The 23,096-nt window shown below is 39.1% G+C and overlaps 1 long non-coding RNA gene and 1 pseudogene across 1 annotated transcript; both read right to left on the reverse strand.

The window, feature by feature from the left end:
- Window positions 1–430: 430 nt before the first annotated feature.
- On the reverse strand, window positions 431–1,022 carry LOC148120183 (T-cell receptor alpha chain V region 2B4 pseudogene; annotated as a pseudogene).
- Window positions 1,023–17,990: 16,968 nt separating this feature from the next.
- Window positions 17,991–19,909, reverse strand: LOC148120184 (uncharacterized). Its single transcript, XR_015734636.1, has 2 exons — window positions 19,771–19,909; window positions 17,991–19,607 (listed from the first exon to the last, which is right to left on the reverse strand). It is a non-coding gene; the product is annotated as an uncharacterized LOC148120184 (long non-coding RNA).
- Between the last annotated feature and the right edge of the window lie 3,187 nt (window positions 19,910–23,096).

Below are 23,096 nucleotides of genomic sequence, written 5' to 3' on the forward strand. Positions count from 1 at the left end.
GCTTGGGGAAGGGTCAACAACAATAAAAATGTATATTAAATTGTCAAAGAGAAATGAGCTACTTCATGAGCTCATTTTTCAAAATTAAAAAACAAATATTAATTTAATTGAAAGACTTTAAAAAGTCATCAAGTCACAGTGCTATAAAGGTGATAGTGTTCTTTATGACATAGTATGAGGCGATTCTCATGGCCACGTACGTATTGTCCAGCTCACCAAGACAGGTTCAGGAAGAGTGTGTACATTGTTGTATAACCATCAACTTAAAGAAGAATGGAAAATATTTCAGTCAAAAAATAGTGTACCTTTCCCTTTAGGACTGGCTATTTTCAAATTGTGAAAACACTTTCCCAATCAGACAGCCCTCTCTACTTTTGCTCTTAGTTCCCATTGCATAAAGAATAGAAACAGGATTTCTCCACCCTGTGTTCTATACTCTTTCTAAGTCCAAGTCAAGGTACAGTAGATTTGCATGCAGGCTTCAGGTACCTGGGGAGCACTGTGATTTCACTGCATACAGGAAGACAGCTGAGTCACTGGACTGAGAGTCTCTGATGTGCAGGGAAACATGCAGGTTGGCTTTATTGAGGTCAACTGTGAATCTGTCTTCTTTCTTGTCACCACTGGAGAAGATGGACATCAGAGCCTTGGGGCTTTACCCAGGATGCTGTCTGTACCACCAGAAATTCTGAGTAGCACTATCACTGAAAGTGCCTTTGAGAGGCCATGCCTCTGTCAGAGACACTGAGGGATTGTGGGATCTGCTGCACCTTCTGCTGCTCACCCCTGTTCAGAGAGGTAAAGATCAGACAAACAGGACTAGGTGCATATGGATGTTAACACTCCAGAATGGCTGTTCATAGACCTCTCATTCCATAACTAGAGATTAAATCATCTGTATTTCTACTATTAGACTGGATGAGCAACAACTTTACATATAACATGTGTATCCCTAAGAATATCCCAAACTTACAGCTTAACTGAAATCACAGAACCACTAGGGAAACACTCAATGATTTCATTCTCTCTTCCCCATCTTCACTAAGGATTCAGTTCTCAACTCTAAACTCACATTCAAAAGGGTCCACACATCCTGCTTAAGGAAACATGTAAAGAAGCAGCTTTGTTAGCAATCAGAAAAGTGACTCCTTTCCCCACCTCAGCAGCACCAAGCCTGTCCTCTCCCCCTTCTCCTCTCCCTTTCCTCCCTTCTTCTCCCTACTCTCCCACTTGATAACTTTGCTCAGGAGCCCTGAGAAAATACTGCTCCTTTGTGGGCTCATAATAGTGACCAAAGACATGTTCAAACTGCAAACTCTTCTGGCCTAACAATTAAAGGGTAAAGAACTTGAAAAGTCAGTAAGCATTTTTAACAGACCCGTAGTGCAGGTCACGTGGGAGAGAGGTGAGCACGACTGTGCACACACAGCACATGCTGTCTTCTTTCTCAGTAATAATAGGTCTCACATACAGCACTTTCCTGCGTTACTGTGAACCTGAAACAGAGCATCATGTGTGGCTCATGGGTAAGATGAGCAATAAGCAACAGTGTTAGTGTCCCAAAGTAAACAACAGAGCCAGAAAAAATCCAAAATCATTAAACTTAAACTATAAAAGAAAATAAATGAGGATACTGACATTGAGTGCTGCTAACACAATAAGGGAGGAGAGACTTCCCTTGATTGAGCCTAAAACAAAAGTCTCAGTGAGACTCACAGAAGTACAATCTTACTTTCCACAAAATATAACTTCAGAAGAAAGATCTGTGACACTTCTAGCAAGCATTAACTGTACAATGGAGCCATGGTGGGGATTCTTATTTTAAAAAGTTTACTATTGATATTTAACCTCAACACTTAGACCAGTTCTTATACACCCACACAGCACACTGAGTATGCCCAACACTTTCTGTACCTTCCCTAATCTCCAGACCTACCCCATACCCAAAAACAGGGACATAGTCGTTACTGCTGAGTCTCACTTGTGGAGATTGAGAAATAAACCTCTGAAATATGCAGAATTTGCCTGTTTCATCCAGCAAGCTCAGTCTAATGTATGTTCAAATGACTCACAACCAATAAGAGAAGTCAACAGGCCCAAGTCTAATCGCAAAACACAAGCAATGTAAGACAGTATGCTACCCATCCCCCAAATATAGAATTGCCTAAATAAACCTCAGAACATAGACAGTAAAAGAACTCTCATAAACTTCATTAAATAATGCAAGGAGTTTAATGATGACACAGTTCAGTGAGTTTAAATAAAATGCTCTTAAACAAGAGAAATGCTTGAGTGATGTCCACGAAAACAAAGCATAAACCTGAACGAAATGATGAGAACAATATAGGATTTGAAAACCCAAAGCAATGAGACATAGAAATATTGATGAGAACTCAAGCTGAAATGAAGATGGAATTAAAGCTAACAGTCCAATGAGAAAACTCTGGAGGAAGCCTTACAATTAGAACACATAAAAAGAAGATAGAATATCGGGGCTCAAGGATAAAGCAAAATATATTAAAAAATGTTCAAACTCAAGAAAGGAACACACAAGGATAGCAGTACACCATAGAAAGGGCACATTTTGAAGGCTGTAAAGATGGCTTTATGGTTAAGAGTATCAACAGCTCTTCCCTATGATCTTGGTTCAATTGCAAGCACCCTTATCATGGCTCACAACTATCTGTAACTCTAGTTTTAGGGGATGGAAAAACCTTCGAGGACCTCTTCTGATATTAGACGTGTATGTGATATACAGACACACATACAGCTACAATACATATATAATAGTAATACAGATAATAATAATGATTACAATAATAATAAGCTTTAAAAAATCTATGCAAATTATAGGCATAGATGAAAAAGAATCCCGAGTCAAAGGTGCAGAAAGGCCCTTAAAATGATTATAGAAGAAAACTTCCCTAAACTAAGAAGAGGCACATCCCTATAGAAGAGGAACCACATTGAAGGCGTAAGTCACAGACAATCCCACACCAGTTTGGAATTAGGATTAATAGAATGGTTATTTATTCAAAGGGGAAAAAACTTACAGATTACCGTCCCAGACAACAGTCCCTCTGTGTGAACAGGAAAGGAGTCTAGGAGCCTGAAGCGGAGCCAGAAGCCAGAGAGGGAGAGGAGGACAACTGCTGCTTTTTTTTAAAGAGAGAGAGACCAGGCCCCAATGGGCTGGTAACTCAGCGGCAATTGGCTGAAGGAGCAGAAGGAGCTCCCACAGCACCACATAAATACCAAATAAATAAGAAAATTAAAAGAAATTCCACCTAGAATATCACAGTTAAAACACAAAACATACAGAACAAAGGAAGAACATGGGATCCTGAAAATAAAGAAAATAAACACGTTATATATAAAAGAAAAATCAATCATAATAGCACATGATTTCTCTTGGAAACTTTGAAAACTATCAGAGACCGGAGCAATGTATGCCAAATTCTAAAATATTCTACATGATAACCTAGACTACAGTACCTAGCAAAACTATCTGCCATAGATTAAGAATAAAGAAACATGATTCATGATATACATAGATTAAAAGACTTCAAGACCATGAGGCCATTCATACAGAGGATTCTAGAAGCAATACTTTAGGCTAAAGAGATGTATAAATATGGCCAAGAAATATAGAAAATAATGAAGGGATAATCACTGAAGTGCAAAATATGCCTAAGAACACAAATGGTTAAATACAACAAAATGACTGAAGCCAATACACACCCTTCAATGACAACTCTTATCCAGAAAGACAAATGTCACATGTTCTTTCTCACGTTGGTTCTATCAAAATCAACAGGTGTGAATTAAAAACTAAAGAAAGAAAACAGCGTGGTATTGGCACTAAAACAGAAATGTTGACCAATGGAATCAAATCGAAGACCCAGATATTAATCCACAAACCTATGAACACCTGATTTTCGACAAAGAAGCTAAAATTATACAATGGAAGAAAGAAATCATCTTTAACAAATGGTGCTGACTTAACTGGATATCAACCTGCAGAAGAATGAAAATAAATCCATATCTATCACCATGCACAAAACTCAAGTCCAAATGGATTAAAGACCTCAATATAAATCTGAATACACTGAACCTGAGAGAAGAGAAAGTGGGAACTAGTCTGCAACACATGGGCAAAGGAGAGGACTTCCTACATAAAACCCCATTAGCACAGTCAATAAGAGCAACAATGAATAAATGGGACCTTCTGAAACTGAGAAGCTTCTGTAAGCAAAGGAGACTGTCATTAAGACAAAAAGGCAACCTAAAGAATGGGAGAAGATCTTCACCAACCCCACATCAGACAAAGGTCTGATCTGAAAAATATATAAAGAACTTAAGAAACTAGACATTAAAACTCTAATTAATCCAGTTTAAAAATGGAGTACTGAACTGAACAGAGATTTCTCAACAGAAAAAGTTCAAATGGCCAAAAGACACTTAAGTTCATGCTCAACCTCCTTAGCGATCAGGGAAATGCAAATCAAAACAACATTGAAATACCATCTTATGTCTGTCAGAATAGCTAAAATCAAAAACACCAATGATAGCCTATGCTGGAGAGGATTGCCTTAAGGGGATCATTCATCCATTGTTGGTGCAATCACTTTGGAAATCAGTGTTGCGATTTCTCAGGAAACTGGGAGTCAACCTACCTCAGGATACAACAATTCCACTCTTGGAAATATACCCAAGAGATGCCCAATCAAACTACAAAAGCATTTATTAAACTCTGTTCATAGCAGCATTATTTGTAATAGCCAGAACCTGGAAACAACCTAGGTGACCCTCAAGAGAAGAATGGTTAAAGAAGGTGGGACACATGTACACGTTAGAGTTTTACTCAGTGGTAAAGAAAAACAATGACATCTTGAATTTTGCATGCAAATGGATGGGAATAGAAAACACTTTACTGAGTGAGATAACCCAGACCCCAAAAGATGAATATGGTATGTACTCTCTCGTAAGTGGATTCTACCCATAAATAAAGGACATTGAGCGTGTATTTCCTGATCCTAGAGAAGCTCAAAAAGAAGGTGAACCCAAAGGAAAACATATAGTTATCCTCCTGGATATTGGAAGAAGACAAGATTGTCAGGCATATGTTGGGAGCACAGGTGTGGGTTTGAGGTGGGGGTAAGGGGAGATGGGGATAGAGAAGGGAAAAGGGGAGGATTGGGGAAGCTTGGGGGAATGGGATGGTTAAGATGGAGGAAGGGCAGGTATGGGAGCAGGAAAGTAGATATCTTAATTAAGGGAGCCATTTTAGAGTTGGCAATAGACTTGACTCTAGAGGGGATCCCAGGTGTCCAAGAAGATGTCCCCATCTTGTTTCATGAGCAGCAGAGGAGAGGGTGCCTGAACTCTCCTTATCCCATAGCCACACTAATGAATATCTTTCATATCACCATAGAACTTTCATCTGGCGATGGATGGAGATAGAGACAGAGACCCACATTGGAGCACTGGACTGAGCTCCCAAGGTCCAAATGAGGAGCAGAAGGAGGGAAAACATGATCAAGGAAGTCAGGGCCGCGAGGGGTGTGTCCACCCATGGAGACGGTGGGACTGATCTAATGGGTGCTCACCAAGGCCAGCTGGACTGGGACTGAATAAGCATGTGATCAAACCGGACTCTCAATATGGCTGACAATAATGGCTGACTGAGAATCCAAGGATAATGGTACTGAGTTGTGATTCTACTGCTTGGACTGGCTTTGCGGGAGCCTAGTCTGTTTAGATGCTCACCTTTATAGACCTGGATAGAGAAGGGAGGACCTTGGACTTCCCACAGTGCAGGGCATCTTTACTGCTCTTCGAACTGGAGAGGGAATGGGAGGGGGAATGGGAGAAGTGGGAGGAAAATGGGAGGAGAGGAGTAGGTGGAAATTTTTAATAAATAAAAAAAAAAGAAAATGTTCATGTTCACACAAAACACACATACACCTTAAACTTATTTGGGCCACTTTTACATACTATGGTCCCCTAAAGAGCCATAGACTAACAAACAAAACTCAAATTGGTTATTTCTTGCCATCTATACTTTGGTCGCTATTTCTTCCTTTTGTGTTCTAGAGCTATCATGTGTGCTGTTAAGTTGGTAATACAAGATCTCTTCATTATTTTCTTAGGTGTACACTTAGTGCTTTGAACTTACCTCAGAATCGCTTCCCTATATCCATTTGGTGTGGGTATGTAGTGTTCCCATAATTCTTCAGTTCCAGAAAGATTTTCATTTTTATTCTTGACCATTTTTTATTTTAGTAGTACTTGTTCAGTTGTAATCAGTGTGTAAATTCTTCTTTCTGTTGTTGGTGGCATTAATGGTGGTAAGAAAGTATGGAATATTCTATTTCTATTTTGCTAATGTATTAAGACTTGTGTCCAAGTCTAGGGTCTATTTTGAAGAAACTTTTATGAGGTTCTGGAAAGAAGATATATTCTGTTTGGGAGAAATGTACTCTAAATATTGGTTTTATCAATTTATTTTGTGTTGTCAGTTAGCTCCAGTATTTCTGTTTAGTTTATGTTTGGAGGACCTGTCTATTGGTGAGAAAGGGATATTGGAGTCTCTCACTAACAGTGTGCTAACTGTCAATATGTGATTTATGCTGTAGCAGTGTTTATTTCACAAACTTGGGAGTCCTAGTTTTTGGTACATACATTTTAAGAATTACAGTGTACTCTTTATGATTTTTTTCCTTTGATGACTATGTAGTATCTTTCCATATCTCTTATGATTAGGTTTGGTTTGAGGTCTGTTTAGTCAGAAGTTCAAATGGCTACACTGGCATGCTTCTTAGTTTCAAATGCTTGGAGCATTTTTTCCTATTCTTTTATTCAAAGGTGAAGTCTGTGTTTGATGTTAATGTGTCTGTCTGGAATGCAGCATAAGAATAGCTACTATTTTATTAGGAAATTTAGAACATTTTCCTTGAGAGTTTTTGAGTGTTTGTTTACTTGTTTTGAGGTACTGGTGGGGGGTTCCCCTTTTTTTGATTTGATGGTTGACATTATTTATTCTTTGTGTTTTCTGTGGTGTGGTTATCTTCTTTAGGTTTCAGTTTTCCTTCTAGTGCCTTCTGTAGGGCTGGATTTGTAGATAGATTTTGTTTAACTTGGTTTATCATTGAATGTCTTACTCCATCTATGGTGATTGGAAGTTTTGTTGGGTATAATAGTCTAAATGGCACCTGTGGTATCTTAAAGTAGTACAACATCTGCCCAGGGTCTTCTAGACTTTAGATTGTCTATTAAGAAAACTGGTATTATTTAAGCTATTATTAAACTATGCCTGCCTTTGTTTTTCCCTTGTACTGTTCTATATTCCTTTTTGTTCCATACATTAACTGTTCTGAATATTAATATTAAGTGCCATGACAGTTTTTTTATGGTGCAGTCTATTTGGTGTTCTGTATGCTCCATATATCTTGATAGGCATATCCTTTTTGAGGATTGTGGTAATTTTTATCTATGATATTGTTCAAATATTTTCTGTGCCTTTGACCTGAGTCGCTTCTCCAGATTTTGTCTTTTCAAAGTGTCCTAGGTTTCTCCAATGTTTTGTGCCTAAAAATTTTTAGATTCAACATTTTGTTAGACCAAGGAAATGTTTTTTCCTATCATTATCTCCATTGGTTTAGATTATTTTATTTCATCTCTTATAATCTCTTGGTGAAATTTGACACTGAGCTTCCTGTTTGAGTTACTAAATTTTGTTTTCCATGCTTCCCTTACTTTCTGTTTTCCTTATTGATTCTATTTCTTCTTGCAAGTCTTGAACTGTTTTTTTCACTACATCCCACTACTTCTTTGTGCTTTCATAGATTAATTAGGGGGGTTATTCATTCTGCTTTGAACACCTATAGCATATTCATAACATCTATTCTAAACTTATTGTATTGTGTTCCAACTATATTGTTTTTCTCAGGGTCTACTGTAATAGTGTTTCTGGGTTTTACTGGAGACATGTCATGTGGCTGTTACTGACTGTTTTTATGCTAGAATCCAGGCATTTGGGTTTGGGATCACTGCAAACCCTGGTGCTGAAATCTGATCTTGTCTTTATTGGTTGTTGCTGTTCTTTACTTTATGTTGCCCTCTCTGGTTATTAAGAGAGTGTAGTGACTCTGGTTTGCCTGGTAGGCTGATACTCTGCCAGATGTTGCAAGTAGGCTTCCTGATACAATAAGGTTCTTCATATTGGATGCTGACACTTAGGCATGGAAATTGGCTAGAAGAGGGTTGGAATGAAGAAAGCAGGGAAGAAATCAGGATGTACCAATAGAAACTCCTTAGTGCTCTGGGAATGGGGGCAAAGAGGGAGGAGAGGGCATAGTAGAAGTCTTGTATAGAAAGATATACCAAAGATATACCCAGAGATGTACTGGGGATGCGACTGGGAGTTTTGATTTAGAGAGGAGGAGGGACATTGAAGATCACCTACCTGCTCCTGCATCCCTTTGTTCTGTCCATCCTACCCACATTACTTTATTAGAAATCGTGAGGTATGGAAGGGTTGTTACCCTTAGATAATCTGTCCTTCTATAGTATTAAATAGACATAATCTAGACGCCACATTTCCTGCCATATTTAGCTCATTGTGAATTACTTGAGTGAAGACAATGACTTGTATATGGAGATCAAGGCAACTGAGAACTTCATTGTTTCCATGATCATCAGAAGCCAAACTTTCTTTTGCTCCTCTGAGTTTGTACTCAGCTCCCCCTGCAGTTTCTGTCACTGTGTCACTCAGAGCACAGTAGTACACAGCTGAGTCTGACTCTTTGACAGCAGCTTTCTGTAAGTGGAAGGAAGTGGATTCTTTATCATATGTAGCTTCAAAACCTCTGTTGTTTCCCTTGTTGTTGGCTGTTGTGACTTTCAAAAGCAGCTCAGGACCTTCTCCAGGATATTGGACATACCAGAATAGACTTGGGTACCCTGTGGTTGAATAAGTGCAGTTTATAAATAGGAAGTCGTCTTCTGAGAGAGTGACTTGACCTTGTTTCTGGGTCACTGAGTCTCCATGAGTTCTTCCTAGAGAGAGAAGAGGATATGTGTTACATTAATAACAAAGTTCATAGAAGAAAGATCATAAATTTTAAGTCACTTCACTTACCAAGTATGAATAGCAGCATCATAGTCACTAAAGCTGGAGAAGTGTTCATCTTTAGTGTCACCCAAGTAATGTTCTTGACTCTTCACACAAAGAAATGATGAAATGACATCAAATGATGAACTTATGTAGATTTTACTTCTCACAGATAATGATCTTGTGTCAAGAAACTCCTCCCCTTAGATGACAGAAACAAACTAGGGTCTCTTACTTCCCAGAAGTCACTAGCGTTCTCATACTTGAAATCATTCATAAGGCACATGTCAATTTTAAGTTGCCTTTAAGGATATAAGTAATGGTCATTAATATATCAAAGGTTGTCATTCTTAGGATTCAATCTGACATGAAAATTTTATAGTAGAATAATTGGTGTGTTCTCTGTTTTGGTTTTTTACCATACTATGAATTAAAGGCAAGAAGTAGATTTTACCAGTTTATCCAGTTTATATTCACTGATTTGAATTTGGAGTAAGATAATATTCAGGCCTAAATTGATGGCTCAGGACCAGAAAGCACTTATTTATTGTTCTTACAGCAGATCCAAGTTTGATTTTCAGAACAAAAATAGTGTTTCTCAACCATCTGTAACTCCAGTTCCAGGGTAAATGACTCTCTCTTATGATCTACTTGAGCACCAGTCACATACATGGTATTCAATTACAAATGCAGGCAAAACACTCATGTACATAAACAAAATAAATAAATATTTAAATTTTCCTAACGTTATTGTGTCATGGTAATTAGAAACTGGATTTTGGACTGTGTGATCATTAAAATCTGTTCTTTTTATCTTCTAAAGATTTAAATGATGGATTTACACTGCCCATTTACTTAAAAGGTCATTGGTGTCTTGAAACAATGTTTGAAGGTTAACTGTACAGGACAGCAATAACAAAGGAAGCAATTTTGACTGGTATGTAGAATTCACGTGTTATGTCATGCTCTACATCACATGTAAACTGCAACCTTTTTTTTAGTTCTTTTCTGTAAATGTCATTGTGACCACTGGTACTTGTTGTTAGAAAATGCAATGTTAGTTATCATTTGGAACTGGGGAGATAATCTGGGACTCTTCTTTACAGACCTGAAGAGAGCAAAGAGCCAGCTTACACAAGCGTCTTCAGAAAAACTCCTTCCTCCAAATGTCAAAACTTTCACTTATGAGTCTTTCTTCATGACTGCCATGTTTCTGTGGGAGCTTCTTTTATTTTTCAATTTGTCTTAGTAGTATTTCTTTATTGACAAAATTTGTTTCTCAAAATGCTATTCTATTTTTTACATAATTCAAAGAAATTTTATTAGTTCCACCAGCAGGTATATACCCTAAGGAAAAAATCAGAAAAAATGCACTAAATATTTGTTCCAGTATTATGTATAACACTTTAAGAAATAAAATCTACACATCTGAGACAGAACTTTGTATTTACAAATAATAATTTTTTTGAAAGTAATTTTATTAAATTATAAAAGTTTCCATTTCCGTCCCTCCCACAACACCCTCCCACTCCCCCCACTCCCTCTCCTCCTCCCTCTCCATCCCTCAGAGCAGTCAGGGATTCCTGCCTTGTGGGAAGTTCAAGTTCCTCACCCCTCCCTCCAGGTCCAGAAAGGTGAATGTCCAAGCAGACTGGATCTGCAAAATCCAGTATATGCAGAGGAAACAAGTCCCAGTGTCATTGTCAATGGCTTTTCAGAAAGACTCCAGGCCAGCCACATTCAGAGAATCTGGCCACATTCAGAGAATCTGGTTGGATCGCGTCCTCATTCAGTCCCAGTCCAACTGGCCTTGGTAAACTCTCATTAGATCCGTCCCCTTGTATCAGTGGGTGAACGCATCCCTCGCAGTCCTTATTTCCTTTTTCATTTTCTTCGTCCTTCTGCTCCTCATTTGGACCTTGGGGGGCTCAGTCCGGTGCTCCAATGTGGGTCTCCGTCTGTATCACCATCCATCTTTGGATGAAGGTTCCCGCTGGTCTTGCCTTCTTTGCTCATGTTCTCTTTCCTTCTGCTTCTCGTTTGGACCTAGGGAGTTAAGTCCAGTGTTCCGATGTGGGTCTCTGTCTCTATCTCCATCCATCGCCAGATGAAGGTTCTATGGTGATAAGCAAAATATTCATCAGTATGGTTATGGGCCTAGGCCGTTTCAGGCACCCTCTCTTCTGTCCAGAGATCAATCTGGGGATCTCTCCTTGGACCTGGGATCCCCTTTATAATCAAGTATCCTGTAAACCCTAAAAGGACTCCCTTAGTTGAAATATATTCTTCCCTGATCCCATATCCATCCTTCCTCCCTCCCCCCCATCCCAGTCCACCAAGCTTTCCCCATTCCTCCCCTACTCCCATCTCTCTAACCGTCTCCCCTTCCAACAACCCTCCCACCGCCCCCATGCAACCGAGGTTTCCTGGGACACTTGTCTATTTCCAATCTCCAGACAGATAGCTACATGATTTTCATCAGGTTCACCTTCTTATTTAGCTTCTCTAGGATCACGAATAATAGGCTCAAACACCTTTAATTGTGGTTAGAATCCACATATGAGTGAATACATATCATATTCCTCTTTTTGGGTCTGGCTTACCTCACTCAGTAAAGCATTTTCTATTTCCATCCATTTGCATGGAAAATTCAAGATTTCATTGTTTTTTATCGCTGAGTAAAACTCTAATGTGTATATGTTCCACACCTTTTTTTTAACCATTCTTCTATTGAGGGGCACCTAGGTTGTTTCCAGGTTCTGGCTATTACAAATAGTGCTGCTATGAACATAGTTGAACAAATGCTTTTGTAGTATGTTAGGGCATCTCTTGGGTATATTCCCAAGAGTGGAATTACTGGGTCCTGAGGGAGGTTGACTCCCAGTTTCCTGAGAAACCACCACACTGATTTCCACAGTGGCTGCACAAGTTTGCTTTCCCACCAACAATGGATGAGTGTTGCCCTCATTCCACATCCTCTCCAGCATAGGCTATCATTGGTGTTTATGAGTTTGGCTATTCTGACAGGTGTAAGATGAAATCTCAAAATTGTTTTGATTTGCATTTCCCTGATCGCTAAGGAGGTTGAACATGACCTTAAGTGTCTTTTGGCCATTCGAAGTACATCTGTTGTGAATTCTCTGTTCAGATCAGTACCCCATTTTTTAATTGGGTTAATTAGAGTTTTAGTGTCTAGTTTCTTGAGTTCTTTGTATATTTTGGAGATCAGACCTTTGTCTGATGAAGGGTTTGTGAAGATCTTCTCCCAGTCAGAAGGTAGCCTTTTTGTCTTACTGACAGTGTCCTTTGCTTTGCAGAAGCTTCTCAGTTTCAGTAGGTCCCATTTATTCATTGTTTCTCTTATTGTCTGCGCTCCTGGGGTTCTGCTTAGGAAGTGGTCTCCTGTGCCTATATCTTGTAGACTACTTCCCACTTTCTCTTCTATCAGGTTCAAAGTGGTCGGATTAATGTTGATGTCTTTAATCCATTTGGACCTGAGCTTTGTGCATGGTGATAGATATGGTTCTATTTTCATTCTTCTACAGGTTGACATCCAGATATGCCTGTACCATTTGTTAAAGATGCTTTCCTTCTTCCATTGTATACCTTTAGCTCCCTTGTCAAATATCAGGTGTTCATACGTTTGTGGGTTAATACCCAGGTCTTCTATTCGATTCCATAGGTTGACTTCTCTGTTGTTATGCCAATACCAAGCTGTTTTCAATACTGTTGCTCTGTAATAGAGTCTGAAGTCAGGGATGGTAATGCCTCCAGAAGTTCCTTTATTGTATAAGATTGTTTTAGCTATCCTGGGTTTTTTGTTTTTTCATATAAACTTGATTATTGTTCTCTCAAGGTCTGTGAAGAAGTTTGATGGGATTTTGATGGGAATTGCATTGAATCTATAGATTGCTTTTGGTAGAATTGCCATTTTTACTATGTTGATTCTCCCAATCCAAGAGCAGGGGAGGTCTTTCCATTTTCTGGTATCCTCCTCAATTTCTTTCTTCAAAGACTTAAAGTTCTTGTCAAATAGGTCTTTCACTTCCTTGATTAGAGTTACCCCAAGATATTTTATGCTATTTGTGGCTGTCATGAAAGGTGATGTTTCTCTGATTTCCCTCTCTGCTTCTTGATCCTTTGTGTATAGGAGGGCAACAGATCTTTTGGAGTTGATCTTGTATCCTGCCACATTACTAAAGGTGTTTATCAGCTGTAGGAGTTCTTTGGTAGAGTTTTGGGGGTCGCTTATGTACACTATCATATCGTCTGCAAATAACGAAAGTTTAACTTCATCCTTTCCAATTCGAATCCCCTTGATCCCCTTATGTTGTCTTATTGCTATTGCTAGGACTTCAAGCACTATATTGAAGAGGTATGAAGAGAGTGGACAGCCTTGTCGTTTTCCTGATTTTAGTGGAAAGGCTTTGAGTTTCTCTCCATTCAATTTGATGTTAGCTGTCGGCTTACTATATATTGCTTTTATTATATTTAGGTATGATCCTCGCATACCCAATCTCTCCAACACCTTTATCATAAATGGGTGTTGAATTTTGTCAAATGCTTTTTCAGCATCCAATGAAATGATCATATGGTTTTTTTTCTTTCAGTTTATTTATATGATGGATTACATTGATAGATTTGTGTATGTTGAACCAGCCCTGCATCTCTGGGATGAAGCCCACTTGATCATAATGGATAATTTTTCTAATGTACTCATGGATTTGGTTTGCCAGTATTTTATTGAGTATTTTAGCGTCAATGTTCATGAGTGAGATTGGTCTGTAATTCTCTTTCTTGGTTGTGTCTTTGTGTGGTTTTGGTATCAGGGTAACTGTAGTTTCATAAAAAGAGTTTGGCAATGATTCTTCTGTTTCTATATTAAGGAGTATAGGTATTAGCTCTTCCTGGAAGTTCTGGTAGAATTATGCATTGAAACCATCTGGTCTTGGGCTTTTTTTGGTAGGGAGATTTTTGATAACAGCTTCTAATTCTTCGCAACTAACAGGTCTATTTAGATTGTTCACCTGTTCTTGGTTAAACTTTGGTATATGGTACTTATCTAAAACAATGTCCATTTCTTTTACATTTTCCAACTTTGTGGCATATAAACTTTCATAGTAAGATCTAATGATTCTCTGAATTTCCTCTGTGTCTGTGGTTATGTCCCCCTTTTAATTTCTGATCTTATTAATTTGCATGTTCTCTCTCTGCCTTTTGATTAATTTGGATAGGGGTTTGTCAATCTTGTTGATTTTCTCCAAGAACCAGCTTTTTGATACATTGATTCTTTGGATTGTTTTCTGTGTTTCTATTTTGTTGATTTCAGCCCTCAGTTTGATTATTTCCAGTCTTCTAGACCTCCTGGGTAAATCAGCTTCCTTTTTTTTCTAGGGCTTTCAATTGTGCTGTTAAGTCTCCAATGTGTGCTTTCTCCGTTTTCTTTAATTGGGCACTTAGTGCTATGAACATTCCTCTTAGCACTGCTTTCATAGTATCCCATAGGTTTGAGTATGTTGTGTCTTTATTTTCATTAAATTCAAGGAAGACTTTAATTTCTTTCTTAATTTCGTCCTTGACCCAGGGGTGATTCAGTAGTTGACTGTTCAACTTCCATGAGTTTGTTGGTTTCCTGGGGGTAGCACTGTTGTTGAATTCTAACTTTAATCCATGGTGGTCTGACAAGACACAGGTGGTTACTAATATTTCTTTGTATCTGTGGAAGTTTGCTTTGTTACCAAGTATGTGGTCAATTTTCGAGAAGGTGTCATGAGCTGCAGAGAAGAAGGTATATTCTTTCCTATTTGGGTGGAATATTCTATAGATGTCTGTTAAGTCGATTTGATTCAATCCCTCCAATAATTCTCTTATTTCTCTGTTAGGATTCTGTCTGATTGACCTGTCCATTGGTGAGAGAGGAGTGTTGAAGTCTCCTACTCTTAGTGTGTGTGGTTTGATGACTGCCTTGAGTTCTAGAAGTGTTTCTTTTACATAAGTAGGAGGCTTTATATTAGGGGCATAGATATTCAGGATTGAGACTTCCTCCTGATGAATTGTTCCTGTTATGAGTATAAAATGTCTGTCTCCATCTCTTCTGATTGATTTTAGTTTGAAGTCAATTTTGTTGGAAATCAGAATGGCCACACCTGCTTGTTTCTTAGGTCCGTTTGCTTGAAAAACCTTTTCCCAACCCTTTACTCTGAGTAGATGTCTGTCTTTGTGGTTGAGGTGTGTTTCTTGTAAACAGCAGAATGTTGGATCCTGTTTTCGTATCCAATCTCTTAGTCTGTGACTTTTTATAGGTGAATTGAGTCCATTAATATTAAGTGATATTAATGACCAGTGGTTGTTGACTCCGGTTATTATTATTTCTTATTTGTTTGTTTAATAGAGTTTGTATGTGTCCCTTCTTTAAGTAAAGCTCGAGAAGGGTCGCTAGATGTCTGAGTTATTGTAGGCGGTGTTGGCAATGTTGTATTCCTTGGGTTGGGATTTTCCTTCTATTACTTTCTGTAAGGCTGGGTTTGTGGCTACGAATTGTTTAAATTTGTTCTTATCCTGGAATATTTTGTTTTCTCCATTGATAGTGAATGATAGTTTGTCTGGGTATAGTAGTCTGGGTTTGCATCCATGGTCTCTTAGTTTCTGCAGTACCTCTATCCAGGACCTTCTGGCTTTCATGGTTTCCATAGAGAAGTCCGGTGTAAGTGATAGGTTTACCTTTATAAGTTACTTGACCTTTTTCCTTTGTAGCTCTTAATATTCTTTCTTTAATTAATCTGTATGTTTTGTGTTTTGATTATTATATGGCAAGGGGATGGCAAGACTTTTTTATCAAGTCTATTCGGTGTTCTGTAAGCTTCTTGAACCTTCATAGGAATATCATTCTTTAGGTTGGGAAAGTTTTCTTCTATAATTTTGTTGAATATATTTCTGGGCCTTTGATCTGCAGTTCTTCTCCTTCTTCAATCCCTATTAATCTTAGATTTGGTTTTTTTATTGTGTCCCAAATTTCTTGAATGTTTTGTGATGAGAATTTGTTGGATTTGCTGTTTTCTTTGATCAGACCATTTATTTCTCTATGGTATCTTCAGACTCTGAGATTCGTTCTTCCATCTCTTGTATCCTATTGGTTATGCTTGATTCTGTAGTCTCTGTTCGTTTACCTAGATTTTCCATATCCAGCCGGCCCTCATTTTGTGTTTTCTTTATTGCCTCCATTTCAGTTTTTAATTCTTGAACTGTTTCCATTACCTGTTTGAGTGTTTTTTTCTTGGTTTCCCAGTGTATCATTCACGGATTTACTCATTTCTTCGAACTTTTTTTTATACTTCTCATCTAGTTCTTTACTCATTTCTTCAATCTTTTTGTTGTATTTCTTATCCAGTTCTTTAAGGGAGTTATTCATATCCTGCTTAAGGGACTCTATTCCTTTCATAATGGCACTTCTTTCCACTTCTTCTGAATTAAGAGGTTCAGGTCCTTCTATTGTAGGGTCGTTGGGATCTGGTGATTTCATGTTGTTTTTTAGATTGTTGGAGGAGTTCTTGCCTTGGCGTCTGCCCATCTCTTCCTTCAATTGCTCTCTATTGGATCAGAAGATCCAATAGAAGGTCAGGTTCCCTTGTTGGCTGGGGATTTCACTGACAGAAGGTCTACCTTTCCTCAGGCAGTCTATTGAAACACAGGGACTCCCTCCTGCCGGGTTGCACTCACAGCCCAGGCCCAGGACACAAGGGAGCTGCTCTGGGGAGATCTTCTGTCCCCAGCCAGATGCGGGGAGGAGAGGAAGGTGTGCCTGGATGAAGGTTGGGATGGGATTCGAGAGAGCTCCGCAGGGTGGGGCCGCCACTGCTGGGTGATCAGAAAGTCGAGAGGGGTGGGGAAAGTCTGAATTCCTCCTAGCCGAAGCCCTCGGGCCAAAAGCAAACTCACCCCACCTCCAATGGATGTCTGCTAGAAGTTCACTGTCTCTTGCTGGCCAGGAATGTGTCTGAGCCGACACAGGGTTTGCCTGTGCTCAGGCAGGCTCTCAAAGCACAGGAATTGCCCCTGCCATGCTGAGCCCACAGCCCAGGCTCAGCGTGCAAGGGAGCATCTCTGGGGAGATCTTGTGACCCCAGGGGGATGGGGGGAAGAGAGGAAGGTGTGCCTGGATGAAGGCTGGGATGGGATTCGGGAGAGCTCCGCAGGGTGGGGCCACCACTGCAGGGTGACCAGAAAGTCGAGGTGGGTGGGGAAAGTCTGAATTCCTCCTAGCCAAAGCCCTCGGGCCAGGAGCAAGCTCACCCCTCCTCCAATGGATGCCTGCTAGAAGTTCACTGTCTCTTGCTGGCCAGGAATGTGTCTGAGCTGACACAGGGCCTGCCTGTGCTCAGGCAGGCTCTCAAAGCACAGGAACTGCCCCTGCCGGGCTGAGCCCACAGGCCAGGCTCAGCATGCAAGGGCACAGCTCTGGGGAGATCTTGTGACCCCAGGGGGATGGGGGGAAGAGAGGAAGGTGTGCCTGGATGAAGACTGGGATGGCATTCCGGAGAGCTCCGCAGGGTGGGACCACCACTGCAGGGTGACCAGAAAGTCGAGGGGGGCGGGGAAAGTCTGAATTGCTCCTAGCCGAAGCCCTAGGGCCAGGAGCAAACTCACCCCTCTTCCAATGGTCGTCCACCAGAAGTTCACTGTCTCTTGCTGGCCAGGAATGTGTCTGAGCTGACACAGGGAGGGCCTGCCCATGCTCAGGCAGGCTCCCAAAGCACAGAAACGGCCCCTGCCAGGCTGAGCCCACAGCCCAGGCTCAGCGTGCAAGGGAGCAGCTCTAGGGAGATCCTGCGACCCCAGAGGGATGGGGGGAAGAGATTAAGGTGTCTACAAATAGTAATTTTAAAGAATTTTTAATAACTTTTTTATGAATTATAGTCTATAGCATATAAAGTAGCATTCAGTTATATAAAAATATTAATGCTGGGAAAAGATTAGATACTTTGATCATGGAAAAAGCTTAAACCCTAAATTCTGAATTATGTTTTTAAATTATGTACTGAGAAGATAATTGGTAACTCTGAACTCCTCTTATGTGTCATTATGTTTCAAGTATTATTCTAAGTGATAATTTTATCATCACAATAATACAATGAGGCAGTTACTATTATTACTCCTATTTCTTAAAGTTTTTATGAAGTATTAAGAGGGATAGTGTATTAATCGGTTATACAGTATAAGTTTTAACTAACATGCTAAACAAAGGCAATAGAATTATGGATGATTCTTCTCTGTACTTTTTCTAATTTTGGTGTTTGGTAGAATTTTTTTCAAGTAATGTCTTGTCTCAAAGCTATTCTTTCTCATCTTTGTCTACATCTGTTCCATAATTGTTGTTGTATTTAACATATAAATATAATTTGCAAATGCCAACCTTTGGCTCAGAACCTTTGTTTCTTACAAGTTCAAGGTAATGAATATTGAGTCCGTCAGAACTTCCCTCACTCACAACTTCTATAGTTGTTTCAGAATGTGTTGCTCATACTGTTTTCCTATATAAGATGTATAATCATTTATTAAAGCAGCATTTTCTCTCTTTTGCAATTTCACAGCCTTAGACTTCTGGACAGATTGACATACTTCACATGTACCTCCTCCTACAAAGCAGGTGTCAACTGCAATGAGAAAGTAGTTGGTTACTCCAACAAATTGTCAAGTCACAATTGCATCAGTGGGGCTGCCTTGCTTGTAGGGTTGGTCATTTAACACATGATTTTGAAGCAGACCGTCGTAAATCCCTGTAAGAATCTGTTACACAGAGCTTTTAGATTGCTGAACACATGGAGATGCTAGTATTAGCTCACATAGAAAGAAGATGAAGGTTTACACGTTACTTCAGACATTGCTTTGTGCACCTACTCACCAAACTATTCATTTCCCTATGTTTACTTAAACCAAGATATCATAGTACACAGTACACATTTAACATGTAGAACACATATGCATTTAAAAATAACCATTAAGCAACAATCAATAATATAACCTAAACTTCCTGGGTCATCTTGGGCCTTATCATACATGCTTTTAGTATCTATATATTAGTTTCTGCTCCCAAACAAACAATGTGACAAAAGTTGTCATAAAATATCTGACATAGCACAAAGAGTGTCACCCAGTCCTGGTTGCAGGTTTGAAGACAGACTGCAGGGTCCTGTGGAGCAGTGTGTATCTGCTGCACAGAAGTAGATGGCTGAATCTCCAGGCTGAATGGCTGTGATGTGCAAGGAAAGGTGTTTGACTTTCTTATTCAGTAGAAGGGTGAGTCTTTGGCTCTGCTTCCTTTCCACATTCGAACGGATGTCAATGATGAACTGAGGTTGCTTCCCAGGCTCTTGTTTATACCAAGGGAAGTAGACTGAGGCACTGTCTGTGTAAGTGCAGTTGATGACAGTGCTGTCTCCCTCCTGGACACTCATGGTGGAAGGCTGCTGCTCCACATTCTCGCCTTGACTCTCCCCTATGCAGAAAGATGGAGAGAATGGAGAAACATTGTTAGGTTATTATGCTTCCCTGTTTTTTTCCCTATGGTAAGAAGAGAAAACATGAACAAAGTCTTTCTTATGGACATTTAATGTCCTCCTACTAACATTCTCCCAGTCATCTCACAGTCGTCCACTCACAGTTCATCCAAAGGCAGAAAAGAATGAATAAAATATGAACTGCTGCCTTCATTGTGCTTCCTATGCAGATCAATTGTACGTGCTCAGTCTTTACCCAGCAGCTTCTAGCAGGTTCTCTTTGACCATTGTTGTTATAACCACACATGCTTAGTTATTTGCTCAGCCAATAAAAAAAAAAAAGCCTGTTCATTTGAAATTCACTAAGGTGGCCTTCTTGTGCATCAGCTGAGGGGTCCTGCCACCCTGTGGTCAGATTTCTAACTGCAGAAATCTAGTGTGTTTTTCTCTTACTCTAGGAAAGATTGAACTCAGCCCACAACTGCCATCCCTACAATTCCAACCTAGCTGTGCTCACAGACTGTGCACCTGCTCAACCAGGTGAGTGTACTAGCTTCCTATTCACCCACGTGAGTATCACATTTTCATACCTAGCTGGGTCACATAACCTGTGAACCAACCTAACCAGGTGAGTGTTCCAGATCCCCCACTATCCACACAATCTGCATATTCCCAGACCTACCTGTGGTTACACCTCTTGTGCACCAGCCCAGTCAGGTGAGAGCCTCAGATCCCATCTACTCAGATCTTCCCCACACTTCAGAAGGCATATTTTGGGTTCTGCAGCCATCATACCAACCCAGAGTTGTAAGTTTCCCAGAACCTCAGTGCATCATCCCCACACTCCCAGGCATAGCTGGGCTTAAACAAGTTTTTCATCAGCATGCAGACATAGACCTGAGCCATATCAACACACTGTTGAATTCAACATATGTTGAATTAGAATCCCTCTCACCCTGCCCTCAATAATAAATATATCTGTCTGGAGAGCTGATCTACCTATCTACTGACCTTCCAACTCTTCAACCTGATCTAAAACCAACCAAGCTTGAACAAAAGCAAAAACAGAAATAAAATTCTACTCAACAGAGCAGGCTACAATATCAGACACAATGAAAGAAGTCTGAATGCCTATATTTTATCACAAACACACAAACATCAAGAAAGGCCAAAATAATCCCATCACCCCAAAACTCACAAATTCTATAAAAATGTTTTTCAGTAAATATTACCTAGATTAATCCTAGAACGCGGAACTTAAAAGAATCATCATAAACATGATGATCTAATTAGAGAGGATTCGAAAGGACAACGATATTTGAAGATGCAGGATCTAAACACCAGAGGGAAATTAAAAAAAATATATAGAGCTGAGAAAATAAGTAAGAAAATTTATGATTAAAAAACTTTATGTAATAAAGAAATAAAATACTGAATAAAACTTAAGCTGAAATGAAGATCAACAGCACATTTAGGAAAGTCAGGTGAAAGACTTATATGTATAATGAAGTAAAGGATAAAATATCAGAACGTGAAAACAGAGAAAGTGCACCAATAATCAAAGTCATGTTAAAAAATATTAGGAAACTTCGAGACACCATTAAAAGACTAGCTACACAAATTTTAAACATAGAAAAAGAAAAGAAACTCCAAGTCGATGGCATAGGACATAGGCTCAGTAGTGTTACAGCAGAAAACTTACCTCAAATTCCAGAAAGATGCACCCACTCAAATGTGATGATTGAAAAATACTTCATGACATAAACAGCCTAAAAGAATTTTATATGCAACAAACCAGACCTGAGAAAAATAGAAGAACCATTGTTTCAAACTAAATAGGAATAAGGATAGCAGAGAGACTGAGAGAAGAAATACAAAAGTCATAAGTATAAAAACACAAAATACCACCGAGGACACAAACAACAACCCAATGACCACAGCTAATATACTCTTCAACAACACTGAAGAGCAACAGTCTTAAATCTCCAAATAAAAGACACAGACTGAAAAAATGGGACAAGAAACAAAATATAACTATATACTGCCTTCAATAATCACATTTGTATTTCAAAGATAGGTACCACCTTATAGGAACATGATAGACAATAGTGCTTCAAGAAAATCGGAATATGAAGCAAACAGATATCACTATCCTAATAGCTGAAAAACTGACTTTAAAATAAAGGAATAGAGATGCTTCATTTAGAAGAAAGTAATATCCTAAGCATAGTGCACCAAACTTAGGGAAATCCAATATCTTATTAAATCTACTATTGGTTTAAAGACACAGATTAACATCTATCCATTAATAATTAATAGTTTACTTCAGTATTCCATTCTCTCACTTAAACAGGTAACCTTAACAAAAAAAATTAAACAGAGAAATACCAGAAGTATTTGACATCATACATCACATGGACTTAAAAGGTATCTATAGAATATTTTATTGAAACTCAAAAGAAAACACATTCTACTCAGCAACTTTTCTAAAATAATCCACAACCTCCAACACTAAATAAGAACAAAAATAAGAAGTCTGAGTTAATAGGCCACATAGTATTGTAATTAATAAAATTTCTGTGTAATTATTCTGGTCTGGCTGACTGGGAAATAAGTTGACGTCTCTGGTTAAACAAATATTTGTAAATAAAAAATATTTTAATCACTCCTTATAGCCTGTCAGATCAAAGTGCAATAAAACTTAAAAACAGTGAGTTAAAGAAAAAAATCAAGAAAGAAGTAGAAAATACTCAATAAAAATCTTGCAGACAGAATAAAGACATACATCAAAAAGACTATATCCCATGTCAAAGTAGATTTTATCCATGTATGTAGGGATGTTTCAAAATATGAAAGTCAATAAATGTAACAAATCACATAAACAGACTTAAAGACGAACAGTACATGATCATCTCAATGGTTGCAGAAATGGTCATTGCTAAAATCCAACATATCTTCAGCCCCCAAGGTCTAAATGAGAAGCCGAAGGAGGGAGAACATGAACAAGAAAGGCAGGACCGTGAGGAGTGCATTCACCCACTGATACAAGGGGACAGATCTAATGAGAGTTCACCAAGGTCAGTTGGACTGGGACTGAACGAGCACGTGATCCAACCAGATTCTCTGAATGTGGCTGGCACGGGGTCTTTCTGAAAAACCATTGACAATGGCACTGGGTCTTGTTTTGTCTGCATGTACTGGCTTTTTGGGATCCTAGTCTGTTTGGATACTCACCTTCCTGTACCTGGAGGGAGGGGGGAGGAACTTGAACTTCCCACAGGGCAGGAAACCCTGACTGCTCTTAGGGATGGAGAGGGAGGGGGAGAGGGAGTGGGGGGAGTGGGAGGGTGTTGGGAGGAGGGGCGGAAATGGAAACTTTTATAAATTACTAAACGTTTATAAATTAAAAAAAGAGAAAAAAAGTCATAGAGAACATAGGTATAAAGGGAACATACCTAAACCTAATAAAAGCTATATACAAGAAACCC

Source organism: Myodes glareolus, chromosome 12, assembly GCF_982192425.1.
Source record: "Myodes glareolus chromosome 12, mMyoGla1.1, whole genome shotgun sequence".
NCBI classification, from domain to species: Eukaryota; Metazoa; Chordata; class Mammalia; order Rodentia; family Cricetidae; genus Myodes; species Myodes glareolus.